This window comes from Solanum verrucosum, unplaced genomic scaffold (assembly GCF_900185275.1).
Source record: "Solanum verrucosum unplaced genomic scaffold, falcon-dt-bn FXZP01000214.1, whole genome shotgun sequence".
In the NCBI taxonomy this organism is placed as follows: Eukaryota; Viridiplantae; Streptophyta; class Magnoliopsida; order Solanales; family Solanaceae; genus Solanum; species Solanum verrucosum.
In genome coordinates, this window is record NW_026020059.1 from 1,470,468 (window position 1) to 1,489,519 (window position 19,052).

Genomic DNA, 19,052 nt, shown 5'->3' on the forward strand with positions numbered 1-19,052 from the left:
ATGGACATCCCAAGATCGTTAAACGTAATTTGCACGAGGCATTATTTTTTTATAAAGTTATAAACTATTAATAAAGGGATACACTTTATAACGAATCCGACTTGTTTTAGTTTATTTCAAACCATAACCATTTATAATTAGTACTCTATGAAGAGATACAAGATATGCAATTAATGAAATACAATAATATATTTCAAACACTTTTAATGATAAATCAAAACTTCATAAGATTAAAAGGATGACTCTGCAAAATAAACTGCTACAAAAACATTAATGTAGATTAGACAAAATAGTTTAGAATCAGGCAAGATTAACCAAACTACAAATAAATCATTATTGTATTTAAAATTATTTCATTATCAACGCAAACTATGTGAGGCTTGTTTATGCATCGCAGGTGCCTCACTATCACTAATGACTCCGGCATCAAGCTCTTGATCATGCTTCCTATAATAAAATACAAAATGAAACAAATAAGCAATTCAGAATGAATACAAGGTTAAACCTACAAATACAAATTCAACAAAGATGTAAACTGAATTTGATATTGAATACCAAAATACAACATACCACTTAAATTCAGAATACATAATATAACAGACAACTCAATTTATGTAATTAATACAAAAGTGTAACTACCCACTTAGATTCAAAATACAATTTAAAAAAATAACCACTCAGATTCTCTAAACAATAAAAAATACAACATACCAAACCTATTCAGAATACAAAATACGACATGCCACACAGATTCAGAATACAAAACATATCAGATCACTCAATTTCATTAATAAGTACAAAACTGTAACTACCCAATCAGATTCAGAATATAATAAACAACAACCACTTAGATTAAGTAATGAAAACCCAATACAACATAACAAACAGATTCAGAATACAAAAAAACATCAGGCCACTCAAAAAACTTTAATGAATACAAAAATTAAGAAACCTCTCAAAAGATTTAGATACAAAAGATTCAAACACCAACTCTTTGATCGTCTCTCTTTCGTTATTTTAGCAGCAGATCCTACATTATCCGTTATTTCTTGAGTAATAAATAGATTAAAAGATGGAAAATCGCTAGAAAATTGTTGATTAAGTTGAATATCTCTTGTAATCCTCTTAGATTCGGTCATTAGAGAGTGATTTTGTGGTTTTCAAACCCTAAACGAAATTGGTTGATTTAATACACAACTACAAATAAATTTTTTGAAAAATTTAAACAAAAATAAAATCAATAAATAAACCTTAAAATCGGAAAAAGATGCATACCTAATCAAAGGGATTGTTGTGAATATCTTTAGAGATATATTTTTCAATTTCTGAAGAAAAAAATGAAAAGAACGGAAGAGAGAGAAGGGGGAGTTGAAAGATGAAGAATTGGAAAAGAGGAATCAGTGAGAGAGTAAATACTTTTTTTAAAGCATATGAGAGAGAATGAGTAGGAAAATGCGTAAATAAGGTGAGATAAAAGTAGGAACTAAATTAGGATACACAATATTTTCTAAAATATTGACATTTTAACATTTTTACTACTATTTATAAAATAAGAATGTTTTTAATAATTATGTTAGGATTTTTTACTAGTTTGCTAATATATCCTTAAAACAATTATTTACTAGGATACCTGTCATTACCCAAACCGTCGTGTTTGGCACCCACACTAACTCTCCGGTGGAAGAACCATTAATACTAATTAGCTAACCCAAGAACTACACAACTAAGTCAATTACTAGGCATTTAAAGATACGTAAGCATGGTTTAAATGCAAGAGTCAAATAGAGTTCTCGTAAACTCCAAAAGTCTAACAAACAAATGCGGAAATTATTCCCTAGAACCTGAAAGTCAACGTACCAAAACTCTAACAAGGAACCATAAGTCTAAAGAAAATGGGTACAACCCAATTAAACATATGAATATCTAAAGTACTATTCTAAGTCCGAATAAGATAGACTGAGCAAAAGGAGAACTCATGGTTGCCTGGAAGAACTGGCTGACCCTTGAATTCGATTGATCTCTGGTCTTCTAAACGAGGTCTGTCAGTAGCCATCTGACGATGCCCTATACTCAACAAAGAAAGAGCAAGTGCAGTATCAGTACACAACCACAGTGTATTGATATGATCACGCGGCTATTACAATGAGTGAAACATATCCAAGTAACCACAACATAATAAAACAGGCATATATCGAACATATATAATATCAGTCATCTTATCAGGATCAATGAACAATTCCATATTCTCAAAAAAACATCTATATGACAAGTCAATGGTCCTATCATGGAACCCACATCCAAACTGTTAGTGTACCAGTACGTGGTACCCAACCCCAGTTAGTGTGCCGAACGTGACACACAATCCCCTATATATGTCAGAACGTGGCACCCGATCCAAGTTAGTGTGTTGGAACGTAATACCCGATCTATATAACAAGCCACAATCACAATGTACATTCCAATATTCATACAATCAAGTGTTGATTCATGGCATGTAATCATTTATTCATACTCATTTATGATTAGTGTGATCAATAATGCAACATTCGCATACATACATGTATTAAAATAAAGTAATTACTAGCATACATCACACCAACATGAAATCACAGCCATCACCTACCTCGAACAAAGCTTGAACCCTCCTAAGAAACTTGATTTTTCCCTTTCTGGATTCTTTCTGCTTGCTCTAGGTCTACAAACAATCAATATAATGTGAAAATCAATAACCGAGGCCTAATTACCGAAATACAATCAAAATCATAAACCTTAGATCAAACCTATGATCCTAATATGCAGCTAGGGCTTTTTCCCATCATCCAAAACAGTTCCAAAAACCTCCTCCAAAAATAATTACCCATGAATTTACATTCTACTAATCGAAAAATAGATTCGGGGAGTAAAAACCTTACTTTTAGCCTCAAGAATGATGAAAAACTATCAAGAAGTTGCCCTGGTTCGTCTCCTAATTCTTAAGAACAAAATTTTCATAATAATGGCATTTTTGGGGTTTATTTCCGACTTAATACGCAACTGGCCAGCTATGCCGGCCACCATCCCACCACAGCGGCCATTATCCCGCCACAACGGCCCCGCCCTGGCGGACTAAATCCTACCCTGGTGGCTTACACGGAGACAAAACCTTGGTATTAGAGTTTCAAACCCTCATTTCACAACACACCTTCAACCCATGACACTCAAAAACTACCCATTCACGCTAAAATTAGTTTTTGGAGTTCTACTCGCCCGAATTCAATTTCGTAAAGTCGTACGGGTTCCTTAACGTCTTAGCTATCCCCTCATGCAATCAAATTGATTATTAGATCTCTATTTTATTACAAGATCTCCCTAGACCTCACTGACTCCATTTTGTTCCAAATCTAAACTAGGCTAGGAATTCTCAAGTTACTACGAAAAAGTTTACCGGCCCAAAATATTTCCTCGTTGGCTTTTCTATAACGACGAAAACAGGTTGTTACAATAGATACCAATTTACCCATCACTTGTCCTTGAGTGACAAGCTAGGACAAACAGGCTAAAGTAAGGGTAGAGTAGTACCTGAATCGACGAACAACTGGAGATACTTGTCTCACATGTCCTTCTCGATTTCCCAATTAGCTTCCTCAATTGGATGATGCTTCCATTGAACTTTAACGGACTTAATCTCTTTGGTCCTCAGCTTCCGAACATCTCTATCAAGAATTGCAACTGGTTCCTCCTCATACTGAAGATCCTTGTCTAGTAGTACTGAGTCCCATTTTATGATGTAATCCCCATCACCATGATATCTATTCAACTTAAATACATGAAATACCGGGTAAACTCCCACTAGATTAGGAGGTAAAGCCAATCTATACGTTACTGGTCCTACACAGTCAAGAATTTCAAATTGTCCAATGTATTGCGGACTAAGCTTGCCCTTCTTGCCAAATCTCATCACCCCTTTCATGGGTGACACCTTAAGAAAAACTTTCTCACGAGTATGAAATGTCATGTCCCTTACCTTATGGGCTGCATACTTTTTCTTTCTACTCTGGGCTGCTAAAAGCTTAGCTTGAATGTTCCTCACTTTATCTTGAGCATCCTTCACTAAGTCAACCCCTAAAGGTTTCACATCTCCAGCCTCAAGCCATCCTATGGGTGATCAACATCCCTTCCCATAAATTGCCTAAAACGGTTCATATTTATGCTGGAGTGATAACTATTATTATAGGAGAACTCACACAAAGGTAGGAACTTATCCCAATGTCCCCCAAAGTCAAACACACATGCCCTCAGCATGTCCTCTAACACTTGGATAGTTCTCTCCGACTGCCCGTCTGTTTGCGGATGAAAAGCGGTACTAAAAGTGAGTTGTGTGCCCAATTCATCATGTAATTTCCTCTACAACTTGGATGTAAATTGTGTACCACGGTCTGAGATGATAGAAAGGGCCACCTCATGTAGCTTTACTATCTCCTTTACATAAACTTTTGCCAACTGTTGAGCATCATAATCTATTCTGATCGGAATAAAATGGGGTGACTTAGTCAATCTGTCAACTACTACCCAAATAGAACCAAACTTTCCCAAAGTCTTGGGAAGACCAACCATGAAGTCCATAGCTATCATTTCCCACTTCCATTCTGTAATTGGTATTCTCTGAAGCAAACCTGCAGGCCTTTGATGTTCATACTTTACTTGTTAGGAATTTTGACACTTAGCCACAAACTCCGATATATATTTCTTCATGTCAGGCCACCAATACAGTTGCTTCAAATCTCGGTACATCTTGGTCACACCCGAATGAATGGAATATCACAAACCATGGGATTCTGTCAATAATTTTTTAACCAAGTCATCTACTCAAGGAACACAAATACTTCCTTTAAAACTAAGCACTCCTCTCGCATCAAGAGTGGTCTCTTGTGCCTTACCAGACGTTTTCTTCGTTCAAAGCTCATTCAAACTGTCATCCTTAAGTTGTTTGGTCTTGATCTCCTCTATGAACATGGCCCTTACTTCAATGCTAGCTAACACACCACCTTTCTCTGAGATGCCCAACTGCATGAACTTAGATTCCAATGTCTGAATTTCCTTAGCCAAAGGTCGCTTGGATACACTCAAGCAAGCTAGACTACCCATACTCACCACCTTCCGACTTAGTGCGTCTGCTACTACATTAGCCTTACCCGGATGATATTGGATAGTCATGTCATAATCCTTGAGTAACTCCATCAACCTTCGTTGTCTCAAATTCAGATCCTTCTAAGTGAACACATGCTACAAACTACGATGATCAGTAAACACCTCACACTTGACACTATAGAGGTAATGCTACCAGATCTTAAAAGTAAACACTACCGTTGCCAACCCTAAATCATGTGTTAGGTAATTCCTCTCATGCATCTTCAATTGTCACAATGCATAAGCTATAACATTCTTATCCTGCATTAACACAGCACCCAAACCCGAATGTGAAGCATCACAATAAACAATAAAATCTTTACCTTTCACAAGTAGTGCTAGAATAGGTATTGTGGTCAAAAGAGTCTTGAGCTTTTGGAAGCTCTCTTCACACTTTTCAGTCCATGCAAAAGGTACCTCTTTTTTGGTCAACCTTGTCAGATGCGTGGCAATAGAAGCAAAGTTCTTCACAAATCGACGATAGTAGCTATAGAGCCCCACAAAACTCCTGACTTCAGTCACAGAGCTAGGTCGAACCCAATTCTTAACCGCTTCAATCTTTTGGGGATCTACCATTACCCCTTCTCTTGAAACTATATGCCCCAAAAAGGCAACCAAAGTCAACCAAAATTCACACTTAGAAAATTTTGCATACAACTTTTGTTTCCCAAGAACACCTAGAATAATACGAAGATGGTCGGCATGCTCTTACTTACTTTTTTATTATACCAAAATGTCATCAATGAAAACAATAACAAAAGATTCAAGAAATGGTTTGAACACACCATTCATCAAACTCATGAAAGTTGCAGGCACATTAGTCAACCCAAACGACATAACTAGAAACTCATAGTGCCCATAGCGGGTCCTAAACGTCGTCTTGGGCACATCCTCAGGCCTAATCTTTAACTGATGGTAACCAGACCTTAGATCAATCTTAGAGAAAACTGATGCACCTTGCAACTGTTTGAAAAGGTCATCTATCCAAGACAATGGTACTTGTTTCGAATGGTGACCCTATTCAATTGTCGGTAATCTAAACAAATCCTCATACTACCATCCTATTTCTTTACAAACAAGACAGGGTCACCCCCACGGGGAGGCACTAGGACGGATGTAACCTTTATCAAGAAGTTCCTGAATTTGAGCCTTAAGTTCTCTCAACTTTATCGGGGCCATGTGATATAGAGGGATAGAAATGGGGTGCGTACCAGGTTCAAAATCAATGCAGAAATCTATATCTCTATCTGGAGGCATACCAGGCAAATCAGTAGGAAACACTTCTCTAAATTCTGACACCACAGGAATAGACTCAATAGAGGGAGACTCAACCTTCACATCCTGAATATAAGCCAAACAACCCTGTCCCACCAGTTTTCTAGCCCGAATAGATGATATGATCTTAGTTGGCTTAGACCTGTACACCCCTTCCCACTCTAACCTTTTCCTACACGGAATCTCTAGAGTCACAGACTTAGTGTTACAATTTAACACAGCATAATAGGGGGACAACCAAGTCATGCCTAAGATTATATCACAGTCAGTCATGTCCAAAATCACCAAATCAGCCCAAGTCTGAAAAGCCATAAAAAAATAGGACAAGCATGATAGACATGGATGACTATGGCAGACTCTCCAACTAGGGTAGCATCAAGTATATCACAATCATCAAATTCTGAGGCGAATTGCACGGACACAAATGAATAAGTAGAACCCAAATAAAATAACACATTAGTCATCCGGTCACATACAAGAATAGTATATTTGATCACTACATCAGAAGACTCTGCCTCGTTCTTGCCCGGAAAGGTGTAGCCCTATCATCTTAACGAGCATCTTCCCTTCCTAGTTGCACCGTACCTCTGCCTGCATTACCATTTCCCCGACCTCCACGGCCTTGATGATTTCCTCCTCGCCTAGCTTGTGGACGTCCTCGACCATTATTCCCATTCCTCGTGGGTACCACTGCTCTAGTCTTCTACTGCATGGAATCCAACATGCGCGGATGGGGACAATCTATCCTCATATGACCATGCTCTCCATAATTATAATAAGTGCGATCGAAAGATGGCATGTTGTCAGTCGAAGATGCGGCTCCCTAGCTATCTTGAATCAAATTCTGAGGTGAAGTTCTCGAGTAATTACTTGTAGAAGAAGGCATAGAGGATTGAATTGGTCGGGCCATAAGTTTCAGCCTCCCTGAACCTCTGGAGTAAGAACCCTGAAAGTTACTTGTATTCTTAGCTTTATTGACCAATGCCTTAGACTGACCGTCTCGCCTCACCCCCTTCACTTTCTTCACGAAATTTGTTACCTCATTGAAGCTTTTTCCTATAGAGGTCATAAGAACTGACAATACCTGCAACTCAGAATTTAGTCCCTTAATAAATAGGCAGATCCTATCTTCCTCTGTAGTCACCAATTGCGTAGCATATCTAGACAAAGCATGGAACTTAGCCTTATAAGCAGCCACAGTCATATCACCCTGCTCCAAAGCCATGAACTCATCCTTCTTACAATGTCTCAAAGTCCGAGGCACATACTTCTCCAAGAACAGAGCATGAAACTGGGTCCAAGTGAGTGGGGGTAAAGCTGAAGATTTGCATTCCACATAAACTCTCCACCACTATTTAGCCTCACCTTGAAATTGAAAAGTCACAAACTCTACCCGATGTTGATGGATAATTCCCAACTTATGAAGCCTCTCATAACAATCTAGAATGAACTAATAAGCGTCCTCACTCTTGGAACCATGGAACACAGGCGGTTTCAATTTCAAGAACTTAGTCAACATCTCGTGTTCATTACCAGTCATAACCGAACCCAACAAAGGACAAAAAAGGCATCAGTACCTACAGTTCCACCCACCTTGGGGACAGTGATAGCAATAGGGGGATTAGCGGTAGCTTGAGTTTCTTGAACTGTGGGAAACACTCCAGGACCAACCAATCCTTTCAGGAATGATGAGATCTACTAAGCTAACACCGGGTCTAGGGGAGGAATACCTATAGTCTCAGCCTGCACCTTTTTCTCTTGTCCAACATCCTCATTATTCTCTACCTCAATATTCTGCTCTATTTCTTCATGATGCACATGAAGAGTCTCATTTCTGGGAGCATTTTCAACCGGAGCTCCATCCCTAGTAGGTGCTAACCTTCCTCGACCTCTGCCCCTTGCTCTTCCTCTACCCCTGCCTCGACTGTGACCTCTTGCTGTGGATTCCTCAGCTGGCGCGTTGACGGGACCTACAGGCCTGACGCCGTTGAACCTAGTGTTAACCATCTGCGGACAGAAGAGTGGAGGAGATTAGATATCAATTTGGATCACCAGATACCAATTGGAACTAATTTATAGCACGAAAGAGACAAAAGAAAATAGAGAGATTTCCTAAAGTCCTTATAACCTCTCGAACAAAAGTACAGACGTCTCTGTACCGTTCCGCAAGACTCTACTAGACTTGTTTTGGTACATCGAGATCAACGAGCCTAGGGCTCTAATACCAACTTTGTCACGACCCAGACCGTCGTGATTGGCACCCACAGTAACCCTCCGGTGGGAGAACCATTAATACTAATTAGCTAACCCAAGAACTATACAACTAAGTCAATTACTAGGCATTTAAAGATATGGAAGCAGGTTTAAATGCAAGAGTCAAATAGAGTTCCCATAAACTCCAAAAGTCTAACAAACAAATGTGGAAATTATTCCCTAAAACTTGAAAGTCAATGTACCAAAACTCTAACGAGGAACCATAAGTCTAAAGAAAATGGGTACAACCTAATTAAACATATAAATATCTAAAGTACTAATCTAAGTCCGAATAAGTTGGACTGAGCAAAAGGAGAACTCATGGTAGCCTAGAAGAAATGGCTCACCCTTAAATTTGATCGATCACTGGTCTTCTAAATGAGGTCTATCAGTAGCCGCCTGAAGATTCCCTGTACTCAACAAAGAAAGAGCAACTGCAGTATTAGTACACAATCACAGTGTATTGGTAGGATCACGCGGCTATTCCAATGAGTGAAACATATCCAAGTAACCACAACATAATAAAATAGGCATATACCAAACATATACAATATCAGTCATCTTATCAGGATCAACAAACAATTCCACATTCTCAAAATACATCTATATGACAAGTCAATGGTCCTCTCATGGAACCCACACCCAAACTGTTAGTGTACTGGTACATGGTACCTGATCCCAGTTACTGTGCCGAACGTGACACTCGATCCCCTATATGCGCCGGATCGTGGCACCCGATCCAAGTTAGTGTGTTGGAACGTAAAATTCGATCCATATAACAAGCCACAATCACAATGTATATTCTCATAATCATACAATCAAGTGTTAATTCATGGAATACAATCATTCATTCATACTTATTTATGATTAGTTTGAGCAATAATGCAACATTCGCATACATACATGCATTAAAATGAAGTAATTACTAACATACATCACACCAAGATGAAATCACAACCATCACCTACCTCGAACAAAGCTTGAACCCTCCTAAAATTTTTGATTCTTTCCTTTCTGGATTCTTTTCGCTTGCTCTAAGTCTACAAACAATCAATATAATGCGAGAATCAATAACTGAGGCCTAATTACCCAGATTACAATTAAAATCATCAACCCTAGATTAAACTCATGACCATAATATGTAGCTAAGGCTTTTTCCCACCATCCAAAATAGTTTCAAAACCCTCCCCCAACAATAATTACCCATGAATTTACATTCTACGGATCGAAAAATGGATTCGGGGAGTAAAAACCTTACTTTTAGCCTCAAAAATGGTGAAAAACTGTCAAGAAGTCACCCTGGTTAATCTCCTAACTCTTAAGAACGAAATTTGCAGAATAATGGCGTTCTGGGGGTTTATTTCTGACTTAATTCGCGACTGGCCCGCTATGGCGTCCACCATCCCGCCACAGCGGCCCCGCCCTGGCGGACTAAATCCCGCCCTAGCGGCTTACACGGAGACAAAACCTCGGAATTAGAGTTTCAAACCCCCATTTCACAACACACCTTCAATCCATGACACTCAGAAACTACCCATTCACGCTAAGATCAGTTTCGGGAGTTCTACTCTCTCGAATTCAATTATGTAAAGTTGTATGGGTTCCTTAGCGTCTTAGCTATCCACTCATGCGATCAAATTCATTATTCAATCTATCTTATATTACCAGATTTGCGTAGACCTCACTGACTCTATTTTCGTCCAAATCTGGACTAGGTTAGAAATTCTCAAGTTACTACGAAAAAGTTTTTTGGTCCAAAAGTTTTCCCCATTGGATTTTCTATAATGACGGAAACATGTCAATACAATACCCATCACTATTATTGTGGAAAAGATATAAAAAAATAAAGGTATTGAAGGACAATTGGGTCTTTAATTGAGTTAATCCATGCATTAAAACCATTGTATTGCTAATACCTAGAAATCCATCGTATTAGCAGTATACGCCTTAATAAACAATAGAGTGTATAGCATTAGTTATACATAGGTTGGAAAAGAGTACCAAACAAGGTACTAGTAATACACAAGGTTAATGCGTGCATTATTTTTCTTAATACACAATACCAAACGACTTCAAGTTCTAATTCAGCATGCGCAAAGTTCTCAAGTTTTCAACTACTAAATAATCCTCATGCCCTCTCCATATTCGCTACGCCCCAAATGAACTGTGATACATACTCCCTCTATCTAACAACATTTGTTTGTTATTGATTTTGCACACTTCTTAATAAACTATAAATAAAAAGGTAGTAATATTTTACGATATCATCTTTTGAATATAATAAATACAATGTCTTAACAATGTAATAAGAAAATGACTATAATTAATAATAAGAATAAATTTGAAACTAAGTATAAAATTATCTGTTGATTTCATAAAGTGGATAAGTATTGTTGAACATTTCAAAATAAAATAGTGGACAATATTGTTGGATGGAGAAAGTATTATTCTTGTAGTCTAAACAATTTTGTAATAAATATGTTATCTTCAATTGTGCATTATAGAATCATAACATGGCATATTGAGCCTTGAAGCAAATCGAAGTTATCGAAAGGGATAAAAAGAAGTTACTCCCTCCATTCCATATTAATTGAATTTTTGAGGTGTTTCACACCCTTTAAGAAAAGTGGATTAAGACATAAATTGAATATAGTTTTTCATTTTTACCCTTATTAATTATTATCAAATTTATTGAAGTCGTCACATTGAAAATTCAAATGAAGGGTAAAATTGAAAGAACACTCTAAAAGTAGTCTTAAGAACTGAATAATTAAATTAAGTTGAAAAATGAAAAATGTCTCAAAAATTCAATTACTATGGAACGGAGGAAGTATAATCTAACAAACCTACCTGTCCAACTGTCCCCCATAAACCTAAAAAGTCCAAACGAAAGTTCACCAATCAGATTTATTGATGTTTATTTGTGAATAATTTGTTTGTTTTGTCAAATCAAACCCCAATTGGAACATGAAAATAAGTGCTCAAATGAAAAATTGGTCCAACTTTAGCCTCAAACTTTGTGAAATGGTTCAAATCTGCTCAGTATTTAATACTTCCGTCAAATTATAAGAATGTTGATTAATATTTCATGATGTATTTTTTTATCATATGAATATGCAAAAGATTGCAATTTATAGTATTTTTCATATAGTATTTTAATAGCTAAATTTTTTATTTAAAATATCGAATTAATGTAATCTAATTTAACTTTAAAAATTAGTCAAATTGACTTTCGAAAAACATAATATAACAATTAAAAGTGAACGAATAGAGTATTCATTTCGTGAAATCACAACATATAAATAGAAACTAAGGAACTACATTATATAAAGTTGGTATGATTAAACTAAAGTTACTTATAGCTCTACTAGCTTAAAGTTGTTATGATTAAACTAAAGTTACTTATAGCTCTACTAGCATAAATTATTTAAGTTTTTGTTTGCACACAAGTTAAATAATCAATTTATTTAATATAATGGATAGGGTAATTAACGAAACGTGTACAAATCAATGAATTGAACATGATACTTAATGGCCACTTGTTGGAAATTTGTCTGGTTGTGGAAGGCCAACGATACCAATTTCTCAATCCTGCACTCCCTATTAAAAGTTCAAAATAATGCAACAACTCCAATTATTTCATGTTGGATTAACTACAAATGTGCCTTTCCCTCAAAGATAATATAAAAGGTACATTCCATCTATAATGAACCACTCCACATACGGTTAATAAGAGAAATAATAGGTTACAAGAATATTTCAGCCAAATACTCCCTCCTGGGTTGTCAAAAGAATATGAAAAATTGGTTGAACGTAATTGATTTATGTTATTTTTTCCATAAAATCGTAGACTTTTATTTAAGTGTATAACCGTCTCGAACAATTGGATGGTCTTTTTAATTTATAAAAACCGAAAAATTCCCGAACCGAATGTGTGTAAATATATATTATATGTTAACAATATGTTAAATTTAATATATAAATATATTTTATAATATTTTTCAAATATAAATATAACTTAGGTCCTAGGCCTCTAGTGACTAAACGACTTTGGGTCTTTGCTCTTTAATTAGCATTTACTTAATTAGGTTTAAATTAAAAGATATTGTGATAGATACTCTATCAAACAATACAACAAAACCTATGCAAACACTCTATTAAATGTTTAAGATCAAACAATACGGCAAAAATATTTTATATTTTTGTTTTCTTGGTGAAGAATTAAAGTGTTTCTTCAAGAACATATTTGCGAAATAAATATTTTAATAGTATATTTTGAGGTGATATTTTAAAAGTAAATAAACCAAAAATTAACCAAACCATACCGATACCGAAGAGAAACGATATGATTGAGATGGTTTTAGAAAATCTAATTTTGGTTATATATTAGGAAATACCCAAAAAATTGGGATGATATAATTTTAAAAAATAACCGACATTTAATTATCATGTTGCACTTTTGGAAAGTCAATTTGACTAATTTTTAAAGTTAAATTATATTACATTAATTCGATATTTTAAACAAAAAATTTAGATATTCAAAAACTATATGAAAAATACTATAAATTAGATTTTTTGAATATCAATATGATGAAAAAATACACCATAAAATATAAATCAAAATTCTTATAGTTTGATTCTAAAAAAGAAAAGCATGACAATTAAAAATGGACTAAGGGAATATAATTTACATTTTAATGTTTCTAAAATTGGAAGGAAAAAAAAGAGCTTTAACCTAAATTATGAACGTTTTTGAATTTGAAAAAAATGAAAAATACAACTCATTCAAATTTCACAGTGAGCTTTTTCCCAATTGTATCAAAACAAACAGTAAAATGTCTCTAAATTTTGAAGTAATAGCCCCACTTTATATTAAATTAACATTTCAATTTTAAATGGATTGGTACTTTAAACATAGTTAATAGGAGAACAAATGATATGTAGAGCGCATTTGCATTGAGGTAAGTGAATAAAAGAGCTCACAACTATCACGTACTGGTATCGTAATTGAATCTTTTTAAATAAGCAGTTATAGACTACCAGATAAAAGTGTTGAAATTGATAATAGAGAAAATGGTCAAAAATGTCCTTAAACTATATGAAAGGAACAAAAATGCCCTCAGTTTATAGGTTGGCTCAAAAATGCCCTTACCGTCAATATTTTGGCTCAAAAATACCCTTATAGTCAATACTTTGGTCCAGAAATGCCCCTATAGTTACAAAATGGGTAAAAAATGCCCTATTCCGAATAAATATGTTATATTTTTTCTTTTTAAACTCATCTTCTTCCTAATTTAAATATTATTAAAGAACACTATTCTTGTTTTCTTTCTTCTAAAATTTCTTTAACAAATAAAAATGTAGGAAATATTTGTTTCTTCTTAATCTCATTTTATCAATTAAAATTAGAATAACTTCATGTACCATAGTATATCCATCATTAATTTATATTTATATAACGATAAAAAATAATGATAATAAAGTAAGATAAACATTTGCTAATGGGAAAAAGGACAAATATACCCCTAAACTATCGTAATGATTTGCAGATACCCTTCGTCATACTTTTAGGACATTGGTGCCCCTGCCGTCCAAAACTAGAGCATATATACCCTTTATACTAACGGACATACACGTGTCAAAATCTTATCCACCAACCGACATTTATTAAATATTGGATAGATGGATAAGATTGTGCCACGTGTCCCTATTTAGTATTCCATTAGAGTGAAGGACATATATGCTCTAGTTTTTGGATGGCAGGAGCACCAGTGTCCCAAAAGTATGACGGAGGGTATCTGCATACAATTTATAGTAGTTCGGGGTATATTTGTCCATTTTCCCTTTGCTAATTTAAAAAAAAAAAACATTATTAGAAAAAGAATGTATTAAAAAGAAAATAATAATATATTTATTTGGAAAATGAGCATTTTTGACATATTAAATAACAATAAAAGCATTTTTGGACCAAAGTTTTGATGACAAGAGCATTTTTGGACCAAACTACAAATGGAGGGCATTTTTTAACCAAAGTATTATTGGCGGTAAGGACATTTTTGAGTCAAACTATAAACGGAGGATATTTTTGTTCCTTTCACATAGTTTAATGACATTTTTGACCCTTTTCCCTTGATAATAAGTAAAATGATGCTGAATCCTCATTATTTTTTAGAGCTACAATTTATATTTTGAGGCTTTGGATATAAGTCAACAATCACAACATCTCCAGTTCGATCGAAAGAAGGAAATAGTAAAGCTGCTATGCAATCGTATTAAGCTCTGTGATTGTGGCAAGCTTTGCGCAGTTGAATTAGACATTGTGTGATCGCGAAGAAAGGGAAAGGGAACTCGGCTTCTTCTACAATGCTGTCATGGGGTGCGATCACTCAGCTTATAAGAGAATTCATGGACCATCGTCGCTATTCTTCATGTACAATCATAAAGGTCATTCGGTAGATTCTCGGGATTTTTGGACTAATCCTAAATTGGAATATTGATTATTTGAAATGTAAATCTAAGTATACATTGGACTCGAGGAGTTATGGGTAACCGTATTTGAATTTTGTTGAAACACTATGGTCTCTAAATCTACATTCAAGATCATATGGTGTTTTTGATGATTGACAAATTGTGTACAAGAGACAATCTATATGTTGAAGAATGAAGATTCAAGAACAAGGTCCTCACGGATCTCCAAGAAGAAGTTAGCACGATTGCCAAGAAAATTCATTAAAAAATTTGTTCCTCTTAGAAGAACAACAAACTATCAAGATGAAGTTTGTTTCACATGTGCACCAAGAATCTTTGGAGAATTGCGATATGGGAGAATTCAATTTGACGAGGAACTAGAAAGTTATACCAGGAAAATTACCATTTATCATCCACACAGAATTAGCTTTTAATAGGCGGGAGAACAAGAAGCCAACATGTGAAGAAGTAGAAGACCAAGTCAAATTAGGATGGGAGTCATGGAAGGACTTAAAATAATTCTAAGTTAGATTAGAGAGTTGGTGTAATGACTCCGAAGGTCATTTTTAGAAAATTTTGATAAATAACTATTTTACCACTCCCGATAGTTGCCCCGAGTCATTTTTTATCGGTTTGCGATGTTGGTTTTGAAATTTGATTGAGAAGTTGTGATTTTTGGAAGTTTTGAGTTTAGAAAGATTTAAAGTTGTTAAAAGTGATTTTTGAAAACAACTAGAGTTTCAAGTCTCAAAATGAAATTCCATTAGCTCCATCAGCTTTGAAATGTGGAATTTAATCTAGAAGTGTTACGTTTTCTGTTTGGAGTTGTTTCATCGATTTCAATTAAGAGTTTATGTGTTTTTATATAATGAGTTGACTTTGGTCAACATTTGAAGTTCGGACGCTTGGATTGAATTCCCAATGATTCCATTGAATTTGAGGGATAATCTTAGGCACAAATGAGGCCTTGGTTGAATTTTCAGGGAATCTGAGGGTAGTTTGGTATTTTTGAGTGTAAAGTTAGTTTATTACGATTTTCATGGGTTTCAGATCAAGGAGATCTCATATATGTATTTCAATGGTTCCATTGAGTCTGAAACGTCGAGTTTAGCTGAATAACACACCAGGTTTGTGTACTCGGGGTTCGATGAATCTCGAGGGCTTATCCGGTGATTTTATTGAATCTTGTGAGTTGCTGATGTTGTTGTCAAGTGCATGCAATGTTGTTCATCGCAATCATGGCCAACCCTCGCGATTGCAACACCCAAAGGGTGCTTTGTTATGCACCGCGATCGCGTAGAGTTTTTTCATGATTGTATAGATGTATATTTCTTGTTCATTGTGATCGTGTGGCTTATGATGCAATCACAATGGTAAACTAAATGAGTTGGCCAATTTTACTCAACGCGATCACGAGACTTGGGGCCGCGATCGTGATGGGCAAATATTACCTGAACAAAATGTTTCCAAAAGTTGGGGTTTCAATCCCATTTCACCATTTTTGAACATGGAGAGCTCGGGGAAGGCGATTTTAAAGTGATTTATTGAGATTCTTCAATTGGGTGACAATTGGTAACTCATCATCTCTATTACCCACTAATTATTTCATGATTTTGATGGTTAATAATTAGTTTTGATTTCAACCTTTGAAGGTTTTTACAAAAACTTAAGGTTTATGAAAAATGGTGATTTAAAGGTGGCTTTTAACTCATTTTTCAATATGGTTTTCACTATTGAGTTCCAACACCTTTGGGTAACGTAATTTTATACAAATTTCTAGATATAACACTAGTTTTCAGGAATGAACTTTTGGGCCAATTTGACCTCGACTTTCAAAATCATTGATATGAGTGTTGTTGGTTTCGAATTTTTATTGTGATTCCATATTGATTAGATTGTGGTGATTTGAAAACTTATCTAGGAGGGAAAGCTCAAGTGCTGGGTTGATTATTATTTGAGGCAAGTGGACTTCTTGACCCTTTGTTAAGCATATAAAATCTTTTATTCCTTGTTGTGTGCGTCGGGGAGGTATGAAAACTGGTGAAGGGTTGATATTTGTGGTCACTTGTTCATGGTTGAATGATTCTAATGATGATTAGGGGAAATAAAAAGACAATTTGATGGTACATTAATGTGTGATGTGTTATGGATAATCTGAACGATTATATTGATTCATTTCCCTTTGATTATTAATGGGTTTTAACATCAATATGAGATTTCATTGGTGAATGATGAGGTTTTTCAAGAACCTAAGGTTTTAGAAAAAATGGAGATTTTGAACTTGTCAAAACCCAGACTGTCGTGATTGGCACTCATACTAACCCTCCGGTGGGAGAACCAGTACTATAACCCAACTAAGCAGCCTTTACCAAGATACTACGCATTTAAAGATACGGGAGCAAGTTTAAATGCAGAAATTATATAGAGTTTCCATACACTCCAAAGGTTTAAATAAACTAGCCAAACTAATGCAGAAGAACAACCCTAGAACCTGAAAGTCATTGTACCAAAACTCTACTAACGACAAGTCAAGAACAAGGGGTACAACCCTGAAACTAAACAACACCTTAAACAAATAGTATGAGTCTAAAAAAGAGTGGACTTAAACAAGGGAGATCCATGGCAGCCTGAAAGAACTGGCTCACCCTTGAATTTGGTCACGCTCAATAGTCACCTAGCTGAGGTCTATCAATAGCCGCCTGAAGATGCCCTATACTCAACAAAGAACAAGCAAGTAGAGTATCAGTACACAACCACAGTGTACTGGTAGGATCACGCGGCTATTCCAATAACTGAAACATATGCAAGTAACCACAACATTATAAAACAGGCATATACCGAACATATACACTATTGGTCATCATTTCAGGATCAATGTAGCATTCCACGTTCTCAATAATATACATTGGTTATCATTTTAGAATAACAAACAGTCTTTCAACCTCAATCACCATTAGATATAAACGTAATCATAACAAGTAGATACACAACACAATTCAATAGTCCTCTCACGGAACCCAATTCAATGCTCCTCTCATGGAACCCATACCCAAACTGTTAGAGTGCCAGTACGTGGTTCTCGATCCAAGTTAGTGTGTCGGATCGTGACACCCGTTCCAATGTTTATGCTAGTACGTGGCAACCGATCCCTGTTAGTGTGTTGGATCGTGACACCCATTCCAATGTTTTTGCCGGTACGTGGCAACCGATCCCAGTTAGTGTGTCAGGTGTAACACCCGATCCATTCAACAAGCCACAATCACAATCACAAGTACATTCTCATAATCATAAAATCAAGTCATGATTCATGACATTCAATTATTCAATTATCCTCATTCACGATTAGTATGATCAATAATGCAACATTCGCATACATACATGCATTATAATGAAGCAAGTACACACATATATCACACAACATGAAATCACAAACATCACCTACCTCGAACAAAGCTTGAATCCCCTAAGAATCTTGATTCTTCCCTTTTCGAATTCTTTCCTCTTGTTCTTAGTCTACAAACAACCATAATAATGTGAGGATCAATAAACAACACCTAATTACTCGGATTATAAATAGTAATATCAATCCTAGGTCAAACCTTTGATCCCCATACCCAGATTAAGGCTTTTTCCACTATAATTTCCTGATCAAATCCTTCCCCCATCGATAATTACCCACTAGTTTACATTCTACGGATCGAAAAATGGATTCAGGGAGTTAAAACCTTACCTTTAGCCTTAAGAATCGTGAAAAATGGTCAAGAACTCACCTGGGGTCGTCTCCTAGCTCTCAAAGTTGAAACTTGCATAATAAAACGATTTTGGGGTATTTCCGACTTAAATCGCGACTAACCCATCACAGCTGTCCTCACCTCGCTACAGCGGCCCCG

General features: G+C 35.7%; 1 protein-coding gene and 1 pseudogene across 1 annotated transcript in view; one reads left to right on the forward strand and one right to left on the reverse strand.

The window, feature by feature from the left end:
* The window catches only part of LOC125823318 (protein SMAX1-LIKE 4-like), a 534,427-nt gene that overhangs the window by 113,571 nt on the left and 401,804 nt on the right, over nucleotides 1–19,052 (forward strand). The window lies entirely within an intron of this gene.
* On the reverse strand, nucleotides 360–18,689 carry LOC125823274 (uncharacterized; annotated as a pseudogene).